Source organism: Copidosoma floridanum, unplaced genomic scaffold (genome assembly GCF_036245765.1).
Source record: "Copidosoma floridanum isolate Cflo_tuat_1 unplaced genomic scaffold, Cflo_Japanese_pri ptg000005l, whole genome shotgun sequence".
Taxonomy (NCBI): domain Eukaryota; kingdom Metazoa; phylum Arthropoda; class Insecta; order Hymenoptera; family Encyrtidae; genus Copidosoma; species Copidosoma floridanum.
The window spans coordinates 2,527,474-2,544,039 of NW_028321882.1; the positions used below are offsets into that span (position 1 = coordinate 2,527,474).

A 16,566-nucleotide genomic window follows, 5' to 3' on the forward strand; every position below is an offset into this window, starting at 1 on the left:
GCTGCTGCTTTCTATGATTGGGTGATGCTTGCTGATGCTAGCTGCAGTCATCGGCAGCCGGTGACAGTTCCGACTGCTCACTATAAATGATCCCTAAGTTACAATTATTTTTAAATTTGGAAATTTTTCCCAAGCTTTTAATTAGCAAGATATTTTTTCAGCTTTTCCAACGATATAAACATCATATCAGAATGAAAGTCTTATTACTTCTCAGCATATAAGCTAAAAATGTAAAAAAATTAATAAATACAAAACTTAATACACATACAAAATAAAAGAAAATTTAATGGGTAAATTTCATTATAAATAAAACAGTACTTTAATTTTACCCATTGTTATTCAACGACTAATCAACTTTCGTATACTAAAACAAACTCATCTAGACCGATATCCAACCTACTCCCCCATCTAATCTAAAACTGTATTGGCACCATGTAATATTTTTACCACCTCTTGCTTTAAATATTGTCAAAATTGAGTAATGGACATCAACAGTTTTCCAATTTATATACCACTCACTAAATCGTTTAATCTTGAATCGTATTGGTACCATGAAATAATTTCACTACCTTTCGTTTAAAAAATTTTCACTCAACGTCAAATTACTTTTGATAGATAAATGTTTATGGTCCAAGTTTAATATTCAAATTCAAAATAGAGTTATATGAATTTTTTCTTAAATTTAAGATCATAAAATTAAAATTTCTTCATTGTGTTCCCAGATCTTTCTTTAATTTCTATGCATGTTTGTTTCCATAAACATTTTAGCCTAACGTGCCTCACATGGATATAATTAAAAAAGTTACGTCAGATAGCATATAACTATATGTTCGTGCGCCCCGCTGGCCTAGGCTCAAAAGGTAGGCGACTAGAGAAGAGAAGTGATAAAAGGAGAAGAGCGAAGTAATAGAGGAAGGGGGATTAGCCAGAGATTCGAAAGTAAAAGGACCAGGTCCGCGAGATTAGAATACACGCGCAACTTCTCTCAAATACAAAGAGTCCTTATTAAGTATAAGTTAACCACGAGTCGCGCTTTTATTTATTCCCGCACTGAGAAACCCATGTAACAGCTGGTGTCAGAAATGGGATACGGACAAAATTTGTTACGCTCTGTCACCAGCACACCGAGTTTACACAAAATTTTATCACATATTCACACATGCAAGCGCCAGTCAATTTCTTTCTTACCTTCATCCTTTTTCTCCTTTTGTTTCAGTCGGTACATTTAATCACTCTCGCGCCAAATCTCATTATGTCTCTCACCTTGTGCTCTCATTAGCTTGACATTTCTCTATATCTCTACCATGCACCTACATCTCTATCTCTTTTGCTCTTATTAAGTATTCTCGAGTCATAAGTCTCTCCCCCTCTCTTAATTGCTAACATCATTCTCTCTCTCTCTCTTTCCTGGCTTTTCAGATAAGGTGTAAGGGATGGACGGGTCCTGACGACTGCAGCGGGTGGAAGAATTACAAGAGAAGGGGGGTCTTACGACTACTTTGGGTGGGCGCGTCGGGTTGGTTCCAAACTATCTATCTATACAGAGCGGTGTACAGGTGTCAACTGCGATCTCGAGTATCTGGCATAGTTGAGTATTATATTCGTCCTACACACAATACACAAGTACACACTCTTTATTACAGGAAATTTATCTCAAAATTTGTAGTTTAACCTCTCTCGTTTGTATTTTCGTTAATTCTTCTTCTTTTGGATTTTTCTCTTCGGAGTTTCTCCCTTGAGCCACAAAATATATCTTCGTTCGTGGCTCATAATCAGTGCATTTTAAATTTATTTCACCCATTTCATTCTCATCCTTCGTTCAGATAAGTTCAGCAAAGTTGTTTTTTTTAGGTAGGTTTTCATTAGTTATTTGTCAATTGAGTAGTTTTTTTGTGCCGCAATCCCTCGTAAATTTATAAGTAAAAAATTAGTTGACTTCGTCAAAATAGACGCAGCCAACAGGGCAGCAACACTCTTGCTACAATTCAACCTGCGTGAAAATTGCTTAGTCTCGCGAAAAAAAAATATTTTTTTTATTAATCAACGTAACAAAATAAAGACAAAAAAAATATCGGTTATCGCAAAGTGAAAAAGAAACTGTCAAACGTGCCAAACGCCAAATTCAGTGGTCCAGTAATCCACCCGTCACAACAAAAGAAATCTAGAGAAGCGGAAGAAGAGAGGGAGAAATAATCGAAAAATTTATCAACACTACTACAAGACCAGTACAGCAATAAGAGAAGAAATTGCATATCAAACTACCAGAATACTAGAGGCAACTACCAATTACTAAAGCCAGGGAAATACGGATAAAAAGCAAACACAGTACGCCGAGCCCAGACAGCACCACAGACGGGACTGGGGATACATCACTCCAAAGAAGGAAACAACGGAGAAAAGCGAAGACAGTTCAACTCACAGGAGGATCAAAGGGCAACGCATAGATATACACAAGATCATCATTATACTTGCCATCATGACAGGAATCTGGTAAGTAAAATTTCATTGTTCCTATATACTATACTTATAACCCCTGAGAGAAACACACGCCCAAAGAGATGGTTTTACATGTTGATATTATCACTAAATCGAAAAATTTAAAGACATTGGTTGTAACACATAATTGCATGCACAAACATATGCCCAATATACAAGCGAAAAACACCCCATACAAAATTTTTAAAAATTAATTAATAAATAAAAGGAATAGTTAACCAAAAGCAAAAACGGGAAGAAGGCTATTAACTAACGCTTGTTGGAAGTGCGCATATCTATTAGGCTAACACAAAATTCACAACAACGAAAGCGTCTTATGATTAAACAAAAAAAAATATACGAACACACAAGAAAAATTGCAGAAAAAACAAGAGGTCAACATTCTCAGTGACTTAGAAAGAAACGATACACTGGGAGGAGTAGTACAGGAAGTCGAGAGGTGCACAAATGTGCACAAAGTAGAACCGAATAACACAGACGACGAGGTGACACGAATCAACCTAAAAGGTGACCCAGAAGCATGGCTATAGTGTCGGAAAGCCAGATGACAACATAAACTTTTCATGATAAAAATGCTAAGAAAATTAACGCCAAACATAAGACGCGGACTTTTATCCCATAGGCAGGACGTAAGTGATAACGAAATTGATGCACCACCCCATACAGAGTTACACCAGACCCCTCTTATTTGAAAAATTAACTTTCCACGCTAAGCACGAAAATATTACGACTAACATGGATCGACCATTCACTGGTCAACCTAGCGACAAAGCGCAAGTTAAACATTACGCAAACCTAAACGATATCACAAGAGAAGCAGCTACACAGTCAGTACAACACTATATGAATCGAACATTACCTACATTTACACAATCAAGTCGTCCACCAGTAAGATATACTTGCGAAGAGGCTACACTGCGTCAAACACAAACGCGAATCCCAGTAGCTCAAAGCAAACAAGTAATGAGGAACAATAGCGTTACTCGTAATACAAGCGATGCAATGCAAGTCATGACGATAATAACTATAAACAAAACAATACGGCACAACGTCATCCTGCAGAAGAGTTCGAGTCAGGTTGGGCAAATAAAATTTACTTAAACGCCCAAGACCAATTTACATTACCCCCACATTATACAGGAAATTTGAAATTATGAATGCCCAATTCAGTCTATCGTTCAACACGTTATCGTCACTTAGTCACTTAGCAACAAACGTGCCAACATTTATCGGCGATCCCGTTAAGTTACCTTCATTCGAACAAATGGTAAAATAGGTGTCATGGAGTATAGAGCCTTTGTACTAAAAATTTTTTGTAGGCTCGGTGGCAAATAAATTTAAAGACAAGACAGTTGAATTTATACCACGCCGAGCACAGTTCTCTTCCATAGACGAATTTTTAGTAGAACTGAAAAATAGATAGAGCAGCGTCGGTAGCATCGATACATTATTGGCGAAATTAAACGTAATCAAACAATACAGAGGCAAGCTAGTAGAAGATTACAGCAGCCGCGTGCAGAAAACGTACGATAGAATAACAGCCCTATACGACTTAGATACCACACTACTTCCTAGTCAATGACAGGCGTTAAAAGAGAGCACAGAGAGGAAGCAATAAAGCAATACACATACGGGATACAAGTGCCTTGTAACTACAGGGTAACATGCATTAACCCAAAAACATTGGACGAAGCCATTGTAGTCGCTTTGAAAATGGAAAACGATCTTTATCTACGTGATTGTGCGTAATTGGACATAATGATGCCAGCACGAATCAAGGTTTAAGTATGCCTAGCAAGAACAGAGGAGAGAGATACAAATGACTAGGTGCACAATCACGAGCGGGCAGAAGTACACGATACGACAGATAAAAATAAAATAATCGGAGATCACCAATTTTGCTCATATTGCTATGAATACGGGGAACATGCTACAAAATTATATATAAAACTGGTAGCAGAACCAACAAATAAAAAAATTCTAAATCCAGATATAAAAGCAAATAACGCACCAACGCAAGTAACACATAATGTGCAAAATATAAAGGATAAAAATTGCACGTACTGCAAACGCAGAAGGCACAATACAAGAGAATGTAGCATATTAGTAAGAGACGCATAGAATGGAAGATTAAATAGGAGCGATGAGTACGATCATTATAAAAACGATAACCGTAATCATACAGAAGGAAATATTGACAACCGGAATGATTACAATTACATCAATAATCCGAGCTAGAACAACGATTATAAAAGGAACCCCTATAATAAAGCGGGTTACAACAGATATAGTAATACCTACCACAGAAATACTAATTATCCAAGAAATAACAATAATGGATACAACAACTGAGATGGTAACTACAATAATTATAGGGAAAATTATAATTATATCAGAAATTGTAATACGGGTGAAAATTATAACGGCAGAGGACCCCTGAATAAAATCAATAATGCACCGGATAAAAAAACATTTACTTAAAGTACAGAGCATTTAAACTCGCAGGACGTTCATCGTGCTCCCCAAGCGCCGAGCAGGCCCTGAGAATAGAAAGAGAGATAGAGCGTAAGGATGAGACAGAGGAAGCCAAGGGAAAGAAGGAGCCAAAAGAATCTGACAAAATACACATTGGAGAAACAGACCCCGAGCAGGCTCCTCAAATGGCTAAAAATGTTCACGAAGAAAGAAGATTTAGAATAGAACTTATGACTAGAAGCACATTAGCTGACTAAAAAACCATCAATGAAAATATGAACCTACCTCTCCGCAAGGTAAATGTATCAAGTACTGAAAGCACACCACCATCAGTAATATTGAGCAGTAATCAGCTGCAATCACAACTCGCAAAATTTTAGGCGGATACTGATGCTGAAGTATCAATTATAAAGGAATGCTGTCTCACTACAGACACGCATATATAAAGCAGGGACAGAGTCCTAATAACTGGCGTCACACATAAAGCACGCTGTACATTAGGAATGACTAAAAAACCTCTTAAAGGTGTCATAATTACTCTGCACGTAGTCCCAGAAATCTTTCCGATAGAGATGGAAGGCATTATTGGCTGGGACGCTTTTGAGTTATATAATGGCCTCATAAGCGCCAAAGAAAAGTATTTGGAATGAAAGGCATTAGAATCTCACTATTGAAACCAGAATATTTAAAAATCCCCGCAAAGTCAAGGAAAACAATATTCGCACGCATAAAAGATGGAAGCAGTCACATACAAGTCGGCTGGATCCCTCTACAAAACATAAAGGATAGAATTCTATTCGGTAATTTTATAGAAGAAAATAAGAACTCTTAAATATATGCGAAGAAGATAAATATAACAGATAAATAATTTAAGGTAGGTAAATGTTTTTGAATGCAAAATCAGACAAGGGATGGAACCACTTGTCGTCGCTGAGGACGATGCCGACGGTTTTAATGAAACCATGATCGGGTCGTTCAATTTTAAAAATTCAAACAAAATTATAAAAGATAATGAAAACATAAGAGGAAGGAGGGTAACAAGTAGGAACGATAGGAACAATTTTAATAACAACGTTAAAAATCCTGGAGACAATAAGAAATAAGATATAGCGGCACGAGTAAACAAAATATTGGAAATCGTCGATACGTCCAGCTGTAACACAGAAGAATTAGACTACATCCAAAATCTTATAGAATACAATCCTTACGTATTTGGCCTCGACGGCAAGCCACTAAAGGCTATAAACTTACTTGAAAATAGAATAATAACGTCAACAGAGAAGCCAACTGTTGCAAAAAAGTATGGTTTCTAATAAAACTAAGAGAACAAATATAGGTAGAAATAGACAAACTATTGCAGCAACAAATAATCGATCCATCAACATCCCCATATAACTTAAATATGTGGATTGTCCCGAAAACCGTGGGAATGAACGAGGAAAAACGCTGAAGGGTCGTAACAGACTTCAGGCTATTAAACGAGATAACAGTCGGTACGTGCTGTACGATGCCATTCCAGAATAAAATTTTTAAAAACTTGGCAGCTGCAAAATATATAATTTGAAGAGCGGGTTTCTCCAAGAGGAAATTCACGAGAAGGATACTCATAAAATAGCGTTCTCAGGACTTAACGGACACTACCAATATAATTGAATGCCGATGGGATGTATTGACTCCCCAAGCCCATTCATGCGAGTGATACATGAACGACATCATGGTATTTGCAGAAAGCTTAGAGCAACATGGGATAAGGTTCAAAAGGTTCTTAAAACGGTTAGCCGACGCAAACCTCACAACAGAACCAAGAAAATGCGAATTTCTTAGAAAGGCAGCAAAAGTGCTTGGACATACTGTAGACAATGGCCAGATCAAAACAAATCTAGAAAAAATTAAAGCAGCAAAGTTTTCTTGAGCCAATAAATGCAAGGAAAATGAAACAATTTCTTGGGTTATCGTGTTACTATTGACGCTTTATCAAAAATTATACAAAAACAGCCCAACGGCCCTTAAAGCTAACAAGAAAAACAGTCGAATTCAAATGGGAGAAAGAGCAAGAACATGCGCTTATGAAACTAAAAGACGCTCTGTGCACTGAACCAGGATGTAAAGCTCCAGATAAAATAAAGCACCGAATGTTCTTTCTTGCAATCCAGTATTTAAAGAAGAGCAGGAAAACCCAGGACGCCGAAAGATGTACAAGCTTATAGAAAAACAGTAAATGCGTACAAGGAGACAGAGAAATTTGATACGAAAGAATAAGAAAGTCAAGGTAGAAACATCCGACTCAGACGAGTCAGACGAGAAAGTTATTAAAAAAAAAAAAAAAAAACAGGAAGCTTAGAGAAAGCAAGCACGTATCAAGCACCAGCAGCTACAGTGATAGAAATATGGGACCAGAATGAGAGATAGCAGAAAAACCAAAAGGAAAGACAGAAAAAGATATCCTTGCAGGGGTAAACGACAAAGAGAAAATTTTGTCGCAAGGACCAACGGGCAATAAACTAGCGTACGTGTTCAAAGAAGAAAATATGGAAAAAGAGGTGAAAACAACGCGCACACCGTTTATAAACGAGAGAAATTTCACACAGGATCTCATACAGAACATAGATGCTGAAAAAAAAATGAGAGAAAGCAAGAGAATGATAATGCTAACGAAAAGCGCATAAGACCCCCACCTGAACCACCACTACCACTAGATCCTTAAAGTAACTTTAAGCCATTAACTGACGACACTACAATAACAATAGTGAAAGTTATAGTAATAATAATAATAATAATAATAATAATAATAATAATAATATCCCCAGGCTGAGGTAGTCAGCCTGTGGGGAGCGTGCGAGTGGATGGAGGCAAGATTTCTGCGGGTGTATGGCTTCGAGGCGCTGCGGCGCAAGCGGTCAGAGCCTGTACCCGCGGGTGGTTCGAACGAAATAAAATAGTTCCTACGGACTAAAACGACGAGGAGAAAATCTCGTAAAAAAAAAATTCTAGAGTTGGTTCCCGAATGTAACCACACATGGGTGACGCCAATGAAAACAAAGTATCCCAGGCGGTAACCTCTCAGAGGAAATGCGCCACCAGTTCCGACCTGGTGAAAGCCCGGGTGCCTGGTGCTGTCCTCACGGATTCTGGGGGAGGCCACAAAGGCGTCCAGCACTAAAGTGCTATGCTTTCTGACATCCGAAAGCAAATGACAACTGGAGGTTGGTTAAACGATCTGACCAATGAACCACAGGATATAGACCAGAATAGCCAGAATGAACATCAGCTGGCACTGGCTGAATCAACGGTAGTTGCTCACCTGCAGAAAACCCTAAGTGCCACAAAAAAAAAGAAGAAAAAAGTACTAGGTAAAATACAGACGTCCTACAAAGTATTAAAAAAGCAATTGACAAGCAGCCAAACGTCAGCAGCACAGTCAAGGAAGCCAGAGTTCACCTGGAAGAAATCTGTGGGCTCTTAAAGGACCTCAAAGGCCGCCGCCAGAAGACTATGGGGGGGGGGGGATGTTAGTGCTGAGGACATCTTTGCCAGCTCGTGTGATCAGACAGCCTCCGAAAAAGAGAGGTAGAGACGATGGTGCTACCGAGGATCGGAGTGTATCGAAAAAAAGCAAGAACGACGACGACGACGAACTGTGGAGGGAAGTTGTGAACAAAAAAAAGCAGGCACTTGCGAATCGCAAGAAGCAAGTAGCTGCTAGAAAGAAGCCGGTAGGTAGTACACCGACTCCAAACAAAAGTAAGCCAGGAGAGGAATTAAAAAAGCGGAAAAAGGCAAAGGAAATAAACGAGGCCATCCTCGTTAAACCAGCAGAAGGAAAGTCATACACGGAAGTACTGGGAGCATTCCACAACGCGGTCGACCCGAGAGACTGCAGCGCGGAAGTTACCAGAATACGCAGCACAAAAGCTGGTTGTATTCTGGTAGAGCTCGCCAAAAGCACCAAAGACAAGAAGTTGACGAGGGCCATCTCACTGGCTATCGGTACCGCAGGAAAGGTACAATCAAGGAAACCTAGAGTTACCTTAAAGGTACTGAACTTAGAGACAGCCGCCAATAAAGAGAAAGTTATAGAAGCCATTCAAGAAGCTGCTAAGACCAGAGAAGATCAAGGCGAAATTAAAGTGGCTATGCTACCGCCAAATCGATGGTACATATCTGCTTTTGAACCCAACCTCTGGAGCCTGGTCTATGACGAATTTCTGCGTCTTGAAATGTCCCTGGGGGTCACGCTGACAGGCTTTGCTGATGACATAGCATTGCACATCATAGTGAGATCCGGAGAGGAGGCCGAGCGAAAATGTGGTGCGCAGTCGCGATAGTATCAGAGTGGCTTTGGGTTCACGGTTTTAAACTGTCAAAAAAGACGGAGATAGTCGTTTTTATCAGGCAGAAATGGTTCAGGGGCACATCCAACTAATGGTTGCGGGTAAGGTAATCAATTCACGGCTCACCTTTTAAAAGTACATCAAGAGAGCAACTGATAAAGCCGCTAGGGTCTTCGGGTCACTTCCACGGTTAATGCCGAACGTTGGGGGTCTGCAAGATGCAAGAATATGGATTCTTGCATCGGTATCCAACTTAATCTTGCTGTACAGTGTGGCGATAACGGCGGACGCGCTTGCAAAGAGGGACATCCAGGAGCACCTTTTTTTGGTGCTTCACATCAGATCCCTGTAGATTGCATGTGCCCTTTACACGGCCTCCTTTGCTGCGACTATGGTGATAAAACGAACGATTCCCCTTGTGTTGCTTATACTAGAGCGGCGAGAAGACTTCCTGGGCTCAGGCAACGAAAACGATAGCGATTGGCAAAAGGAAACTTTGGCGGCGAGGCAACAGAAGTGGGATCAGGCTATTGTGGGTAGATGGAAGCACCGGTTGATACCGCACCTGCATCCACAGGTGGAGAGAGAACACGGAGAGGTAAATTACTATCTCACCCAGTTCCTCTCCAGGCATGGCCAGTTTAATGCCTATCTCCATCGCATGGCGGTGATAGTATCACCCAGATACACTTACTGCTCTGCGTTGGATGATACCGTCAAACATACGTTTTGTGACCGAAAGACAGTACCATGAGGCAGTAATCAGCCGCATGAGGAGGAATATGCAACGGAAAGTCCTAACTAATACCTTATAGGCAGTTATTTTTTTTTTTTTTTTCAGTTAATACTAAATAATCACCCAACAGTATATATAACAATAAATTTTTGGATGTTTGTCCTAGAAATATATATGGAACATTCTACGATGTCTAACGTATTTGAAGGGCTGAAGTAAACAAATGATTAGGTTTTAACTAATAAAATGTTTTTTGTATCATCCCTGTTTAAAATAAACTAGATTTTTTTGAACCCTGCTAGGTCTGCACGAGAAAAATTTCAACGATGACCTTTCTTTTTTAAAATAGAATAGGAGCGCTACGAGCTTTTATACAATTTAATTACAATCAAAATAATACCACAGTCAATAAAAATTCGACTTTATTTTTACATTTTTATCATGTACTTACCATTAACATTCGTATAATTTACTGTCTAAGTCAACAATTCAACCTTAAGCAAAGAAACAAAGCAATACGGTCTGTTCGCAAAAAAAAGAGCGTTACAAGCTCTCATAAATTTATTACAAAATTCATATTGTAATGCACCAAATGAAATTGAAACTTTATCCTTGCACTTTTATTTTGTACAAAACAGCTTTACATAAACCTATTACCGTTTGAGTCAATAATTCAACACCTTGCCAAATTCTACTGGAGTCTTTAGCGTTATAGGCTATTTGTAAAAGATGCAATACGGACTCTTATTGATGTGTCGATAATTCGTAATTGTAACGCAAAAAATAAATAATAATCTTCACTTTTGCGCGTACATTATGCACACAACAGCTTTATTTGAACCCATCACTTTCCAGGCTGAGTAGGTTAACTATAGGAATTAAAAAACAGTGAAATAGTTGTATTATAATCCCGTCTGTTTCAGAATCCCCATAGGGTTTTTTAGCCTGGCGGTGACCTCAAACCCCTTTGTGTACGTATTGAGCAAACTGCATGGTGCAGCAGCAACGCTAGTCATGGGGTATTTCTAGAAAGCTACATAACAATATATGCATTAAGAAAAATCGGTATAAATTCATAACACGCTTACGCATCAAAGTATAGTGCGTGGTGTAATGCAACATTTAACAGATAATTGATTGGTCAGCCTAGATGAATAAAAATTTAATTGTATACATACATGTATAAATAAATACATCTATATATATTCACTGATCAGTTTGTTATTTTACGTCTGCTTGCGTCTTGACTTGTACTTTGTTAATTATATTAAATATGGATATTAAATAATTCGCGCATAATGTGTCAAAAAATAAAATTTTGGCTTTAATAAACCAACATTTTTAATATACATTTTATTCATTTTTTCAACTAAAATCATCTAATCTTTTGAATTTTTTTTACTTATTCTTGGAGACATAAGAATATCAACAATTCGACGCAACGTTTCCATGGTAACTTCTTTGTGGCACGTTTACTGATTGCACTGCACACAAGAGACACGAAGCATCTGATGCATAGAAGGCATGAGTAGCAGACACCTTAAGATGCAAGTACCACTGACGTACAAATCTGGAATGTGAGCTCCCCTGACTTGTGTGACTGCTGCACAAGTGACTGAGATAAAAAGTATTAGGGTATTTTGTGTGATTTTTGCACGTGCTGTGGCGGAGGATGCACAATTTTATTTTCAGTGCACTATCTCACCCTCTTGTTCTAAAATTTAGTGAATTGTAGAAAAATAGAAGATATATTTTTCATAAATGTTAATAGAAAAAAAATCAGGCGTGATGAGTCATTGAACTCCCGGTCGAAACGAAGTTCCATTCGCTTTTTTGTAGACGTTGGCTACATACAGTCATAATGTAGAAAATAAAATATCAAGCTAATGAAATAAGAAAATTAATGATGACACATCGCTTAGGGGAAGCCAAGAACCGACCTCAGGGGGCGAACGGTGCTAGAGATGCCGGCAAGGCTACATCTCATCGTCATAAGCTCTATGGACTCAGCAACGTTCAGGCAGCCACGTAACCGAGGCACGATTATCAATCTTACGCTGGTGTCATCTCAAATGGCGACTCGGGTGTCTGACTGGCAAGTCCTAGAGGACTACACGGCCAGTTATCACCAGTATGTCAGCTTCGGGTTAAACGAGGACCGTGGTGCAAGATCGCAAGTAGTAATCCAGAGGCACGTTACTGAATAGAATATAGCGAAACTTAATCGAGATTTGCTACAGTAAGCCATGATGAGCGTGCCTCCATCTGCTGATTCAAGCAAGATCCCAAATCCAGCGAAGGTCGAGGTACTCGAACACAGAACTTCCAAAAACACCAAGATAAAGGTGGCCGTTTGTAGGAAAACTCAAAAAAGGCCTTGCTGAGGGCAACCCTGGTGAGCAAGACCCAATGATGGCGTGAACTCATTGTTAAGTTGGATAAGGATACGTGAACCCTCGGCCACCGGATCGCATTCAAAAATTTCGAGAGCATTCCGATGAAAAGCGGAAGGACACAAGTGCAGGACAAGTGCGTCCCTTTACCTTTGAAGAATTGGGGGCGGTAGCCTTGAAGACGCTGGGGTAAAAGACCCCTGGTTTGGACGGGCTGGCGTCTCCAGTCCTTGAGGTCAAAACTGAGGAGAATCTGTATGTTTTGCAAAACATGTTCAATGCTTGCCTGCGCGTTGGACTTTTTAGAGAGCGTTGAAAGATTAAAAGGCTTGTTCTTTTGGACAAAAGGTAACAACCCGCCCCCCCCCTGATACCGTCGTCATTTTAACCCTTAGATATGTTAGACAACTGAGGCTGATAAGAACTGGCTTTGGGATCACAATTTTGAACTGTAACAGAGATGAACGTTCTCACCAGGGAGAAATGGTTCAGGAGCACTTCCGTCTAAACGTTGCGGGTAAGGTAATCAGTGCAAGCCCAGTAGTGTGCTACCTGGGAGTGTAGATCGATTCACGGCTCACCTCTTGGAAGCACATCAGGAGATCAGCCAAAAAAGCCGCTAAGGTATCTGGGGCGCTTTCACGGTTAATGCCAAACGTTGGGGGGGGGCGTGGTAAGCCAAAAGACGGCTTTTCGCATCAGATTTCAACTTAATTCTGCTGTACAGGGCAGAGGTGTGGGTGGATACACTTGCGAAAAGGGACATCCAGGATTATCTCACTACGATGCCACACATCGGATCTCTGAGAATAACGTGCGCCAATCTCACAGCCTCTTTTGCGGCTAGTATAGTGATAGCACGATCGATAGTCATTTTATTTCTTACGTTGAAGCAGTAAAGAGAGTTCTTAGGCTCCAGCGATGAAAGCGATAGCAATAAACGGAAGAAAACGTTGATGATGTGGCTACAGGGGTAGGAGCAGTCTGCTGTGGGTAGATAGACGCAGCGGTTGATACCGTATCTACAACCATGGGTATAGAGAAGACACGAAAAGACAAACTTCTTTTTCACCCCCTCCAAGCACGACTAACTTAATGCTAATGTCCAGCGTATGGTAGTAATATATAACCCAAATGCACTTGACTTCGTCGGAATCGTCATCTGGCCAAAGGAAGAGAAGAATGAGAAGAAGTCCACCATGCAGGAAACGGGGTCCCATAAGTAGGCTGTCAGAGGTGATAAGATCTTAATTGTAGGTGGAGTTCAATGTGGACTCGAGCTGCGCTGGGTGCAGAAACTTCTCAGCAAGGGGAAACATAAGGCATTTGTTGACGCTTGCGAAGACTGTAGCCAACAAAAAAGCACAAGACACAAGTACTGGTCCTTAGGAACCACGAGGCCTTCTCAGGACACGAAACGATTGGTACTTCTAGCAACTCGTGGCAAGCTTGCTTGCTTATACTGTGAAATAAGATAATCTTTTTGGTAGCTTCCCTCTAAAGTAATGCTAACGCGGTTCCAGAGTGGAACTACAGCTAAGCGTTCTTCCAAAGTTTTTTTTTTTTTTTTTTTTTTTGTGGAGGAAGGGAAAATACATTAAGGTACACCACAAGGACAGCAGTAGTGTGGGACTCTGTGAATTTTTTATAAGACCACCCATACCCACTAAGCCCCCCGCATGCAACGTGGCTTTTCATCCACCCCGGAATCGCGTTAGCATTACTTCAGGGTGGAACCACCAGAGAGATCAGCGCGTCTCACAGCATAAACAAGCTAACTCGCCACCATTTGCTAGAGATGCTGATGCTCTTAAGTCCTTAAATGAACTCGGGGTCCCTGAAGACCAGCACCCTGTCTAGCACTCCTAAGTAGGTCGCTTACCTAGCAAGCACCACTATAAGCTTGATGCTTTCCCTTGCAGATAGATAAAAAGTACCCAGCGCAGCATCCACATTAGCTTGACTTTCAACTCAAGAACTTTTTGCCTTATTTTCGTCCTGCTAAGGCCTTACCCCTGGACTCTTCTAGCACTTTTTTGAATAAAGGTGAGCTCCCAATGCCTGCTTCGTGCTTGTTGTCCGTCGTTGGACAAAGAAAGCACCGTGCTGGGCCTGAACACTCTTTTTTCCGGTGGTTTGAGCTTCCACACCAGAAGCAAAGCTTCGATCTGTTTCCTTCTCTACAGTTGCCTAAGACGTGTCCATATCTCAGGCATTTGTAACATCTTGTTACTTCAATTCTTCTTCGCATTCGGCAGTTTACAAAGCCAACTCGTAACCTGCCTTCCTCTTCTACTTGTCTAGCAGTTGCTTCGTCCACCTTTATCAAAGCCAGCCTCTGTCCTCTGGCATTTGGCTTTTAGAGAGAAACTTCTGGCTCCTGGCTCTAAATTCCAAAAGTCCTAGCGAAAGCCTCTTTGACCTTATCTTCCTTTTCAATAGCATCCAGGTCTCGGACCTCTAATGTCACTTTTTTAATGCTCATTTTTACAGTACCCTGTCCAGCTACCGACTTTTCAATTTAATGTGAGAATGCAATAGCATTCTCTACACCTTTAGCCTTGATAATTATGTCTCCTTTTTTTATTGTGACAACACTGTGGACTGCCAGATTAGCCTTATCAGGGTAAAAGTTGGCCTTAATCGTCCTTAGCACCTTTGCAAAGGTCTTCTCTTCAGCCATCTTCACTACTACTGTTGTTGTCGCATCCACTTTTTTCTTCTGGCTTGTTTATTCAATTAGGAGAATTTCTTCTTGTTTGTTTTCTTTTTCTTTAAAGGCATGATTTGCTGGCATTTCTCAGAACTGTCCGATGGGCTCCTGTTTCTTTTACTTCGTTTAATTTTCTTTAGAGCAGTGTTCAGGGTTCTTTTCTGTACATACAGTTGGAAATTATCTCGCCTTTGTTTCCTCCACTGCAGGGATTTAAATGAGGACTTTCAAGCGTTAAAATACACTTATTCTTTATAAAGAAAGCCTTTTTTTAACACCTCTGCCTCTTGAAGATGCTTAAGCGCCGCTTTGAGCCCATTTTTAACAGCGTTTGCTGTGTTGCCGTACTTATCGTTAATTATTTGTAGCGTCTCTGTAATGTCATTCGTTGCTGATTGGACTTTATCAGCAACTTGCTGTCGCTTTACTCTAAACATAACGACAATTTCGTCTAAAGAGGAAAGCTCCTCCCAGGTCTGGTTGCTAAATACTGACACGTTGCTGTTCTTGGTTTCGTTAGTGCCTATACTCGACAGGCATCCTCTTTGTCTTTTGTCTGTAATAAAAGGCCATGGAACATTTAGCTGTCCCTGTTGACCATGAGACACGTCTTTGTAGCTCTCCCCCAGAATCCGTGGGGCCTGCGACAGTCACCCGGGCTTTCACCGGATCGGAACTGCCGGCAGATTCTCTCAGAGAGGTTACCACCTAGGGTACTAGTTTTGCATCGACGTTTTTCATTTTGGCATATTATTGAGTGTCGTACTGACCCGCGAAGGCCAGCATTACCCTTTTTTTCTAGAAATAAGTATTTGAAAAGGGTTAAAACCAGGGCAGCAGCCCTCTCTATTATCAGAGAGAACCACTTCTTGCTCAGGCCGGCCGGGAGTCGCCACTTTTCCTCAGTCCCACCCGTGGAGACTGTCCTGGCGTTGAGTAACAAGTCTAAAAATGGTGTTCGTGTGTAATGTATGGATATGTTGGTACACAACGGTCATCTCAGTGAGACGAGCTGCAGGTGTACAGTCTCACGACCGCGCAGACAACCCAACGAAACGGGCTGGCGTAAGGCACTAAGGTGCCGCCATATAGCATCCTCAGTGGTAGTAAGCCTAGATTAGTCGGCCCTCCACGTCTTTTTTTTTGTTTATGAGGTGTACAGCCATTTCAGATGTGGTTATCCAGACTTACCTGGGCCTTATCGTCCGGCTTCACCCGCTGCCAGGCCTCCAACGCAAGCCGGGAAAAGAAGCCACCACACGCAAACCAGAACAATCCGTAAGTGTACCTGTGTTTGTTTAGTGAGAGTTTGTGATGCATGTATCTGAAAAGAATGTTTTAACCGCCACTTACTTCTATACACGACGGGTGCTAGTTTTTGTTGGCCCGCATCAAGCAATGGAGTGCCACCTACGGCAGCAG

At 40.6% G+C, this 16,566-nt stretch overlaps 1 protein-coding gene across 7 annotated transcripts in view; it reads right to left on the reverse strand.

Annotated features, from left to right (window-relative positions):
- Positions 1 to 16,566, reverse strand: part of PIP5K59B (Phosphatidylinositol 4-phosphate 5-kinase 59B) — a 712,665-nt gene that overhangs the window by 344,172 nt on the left and 351,927 nt on the right. The gene's annotated exons all lie outside the window — the stretch shown is intronic.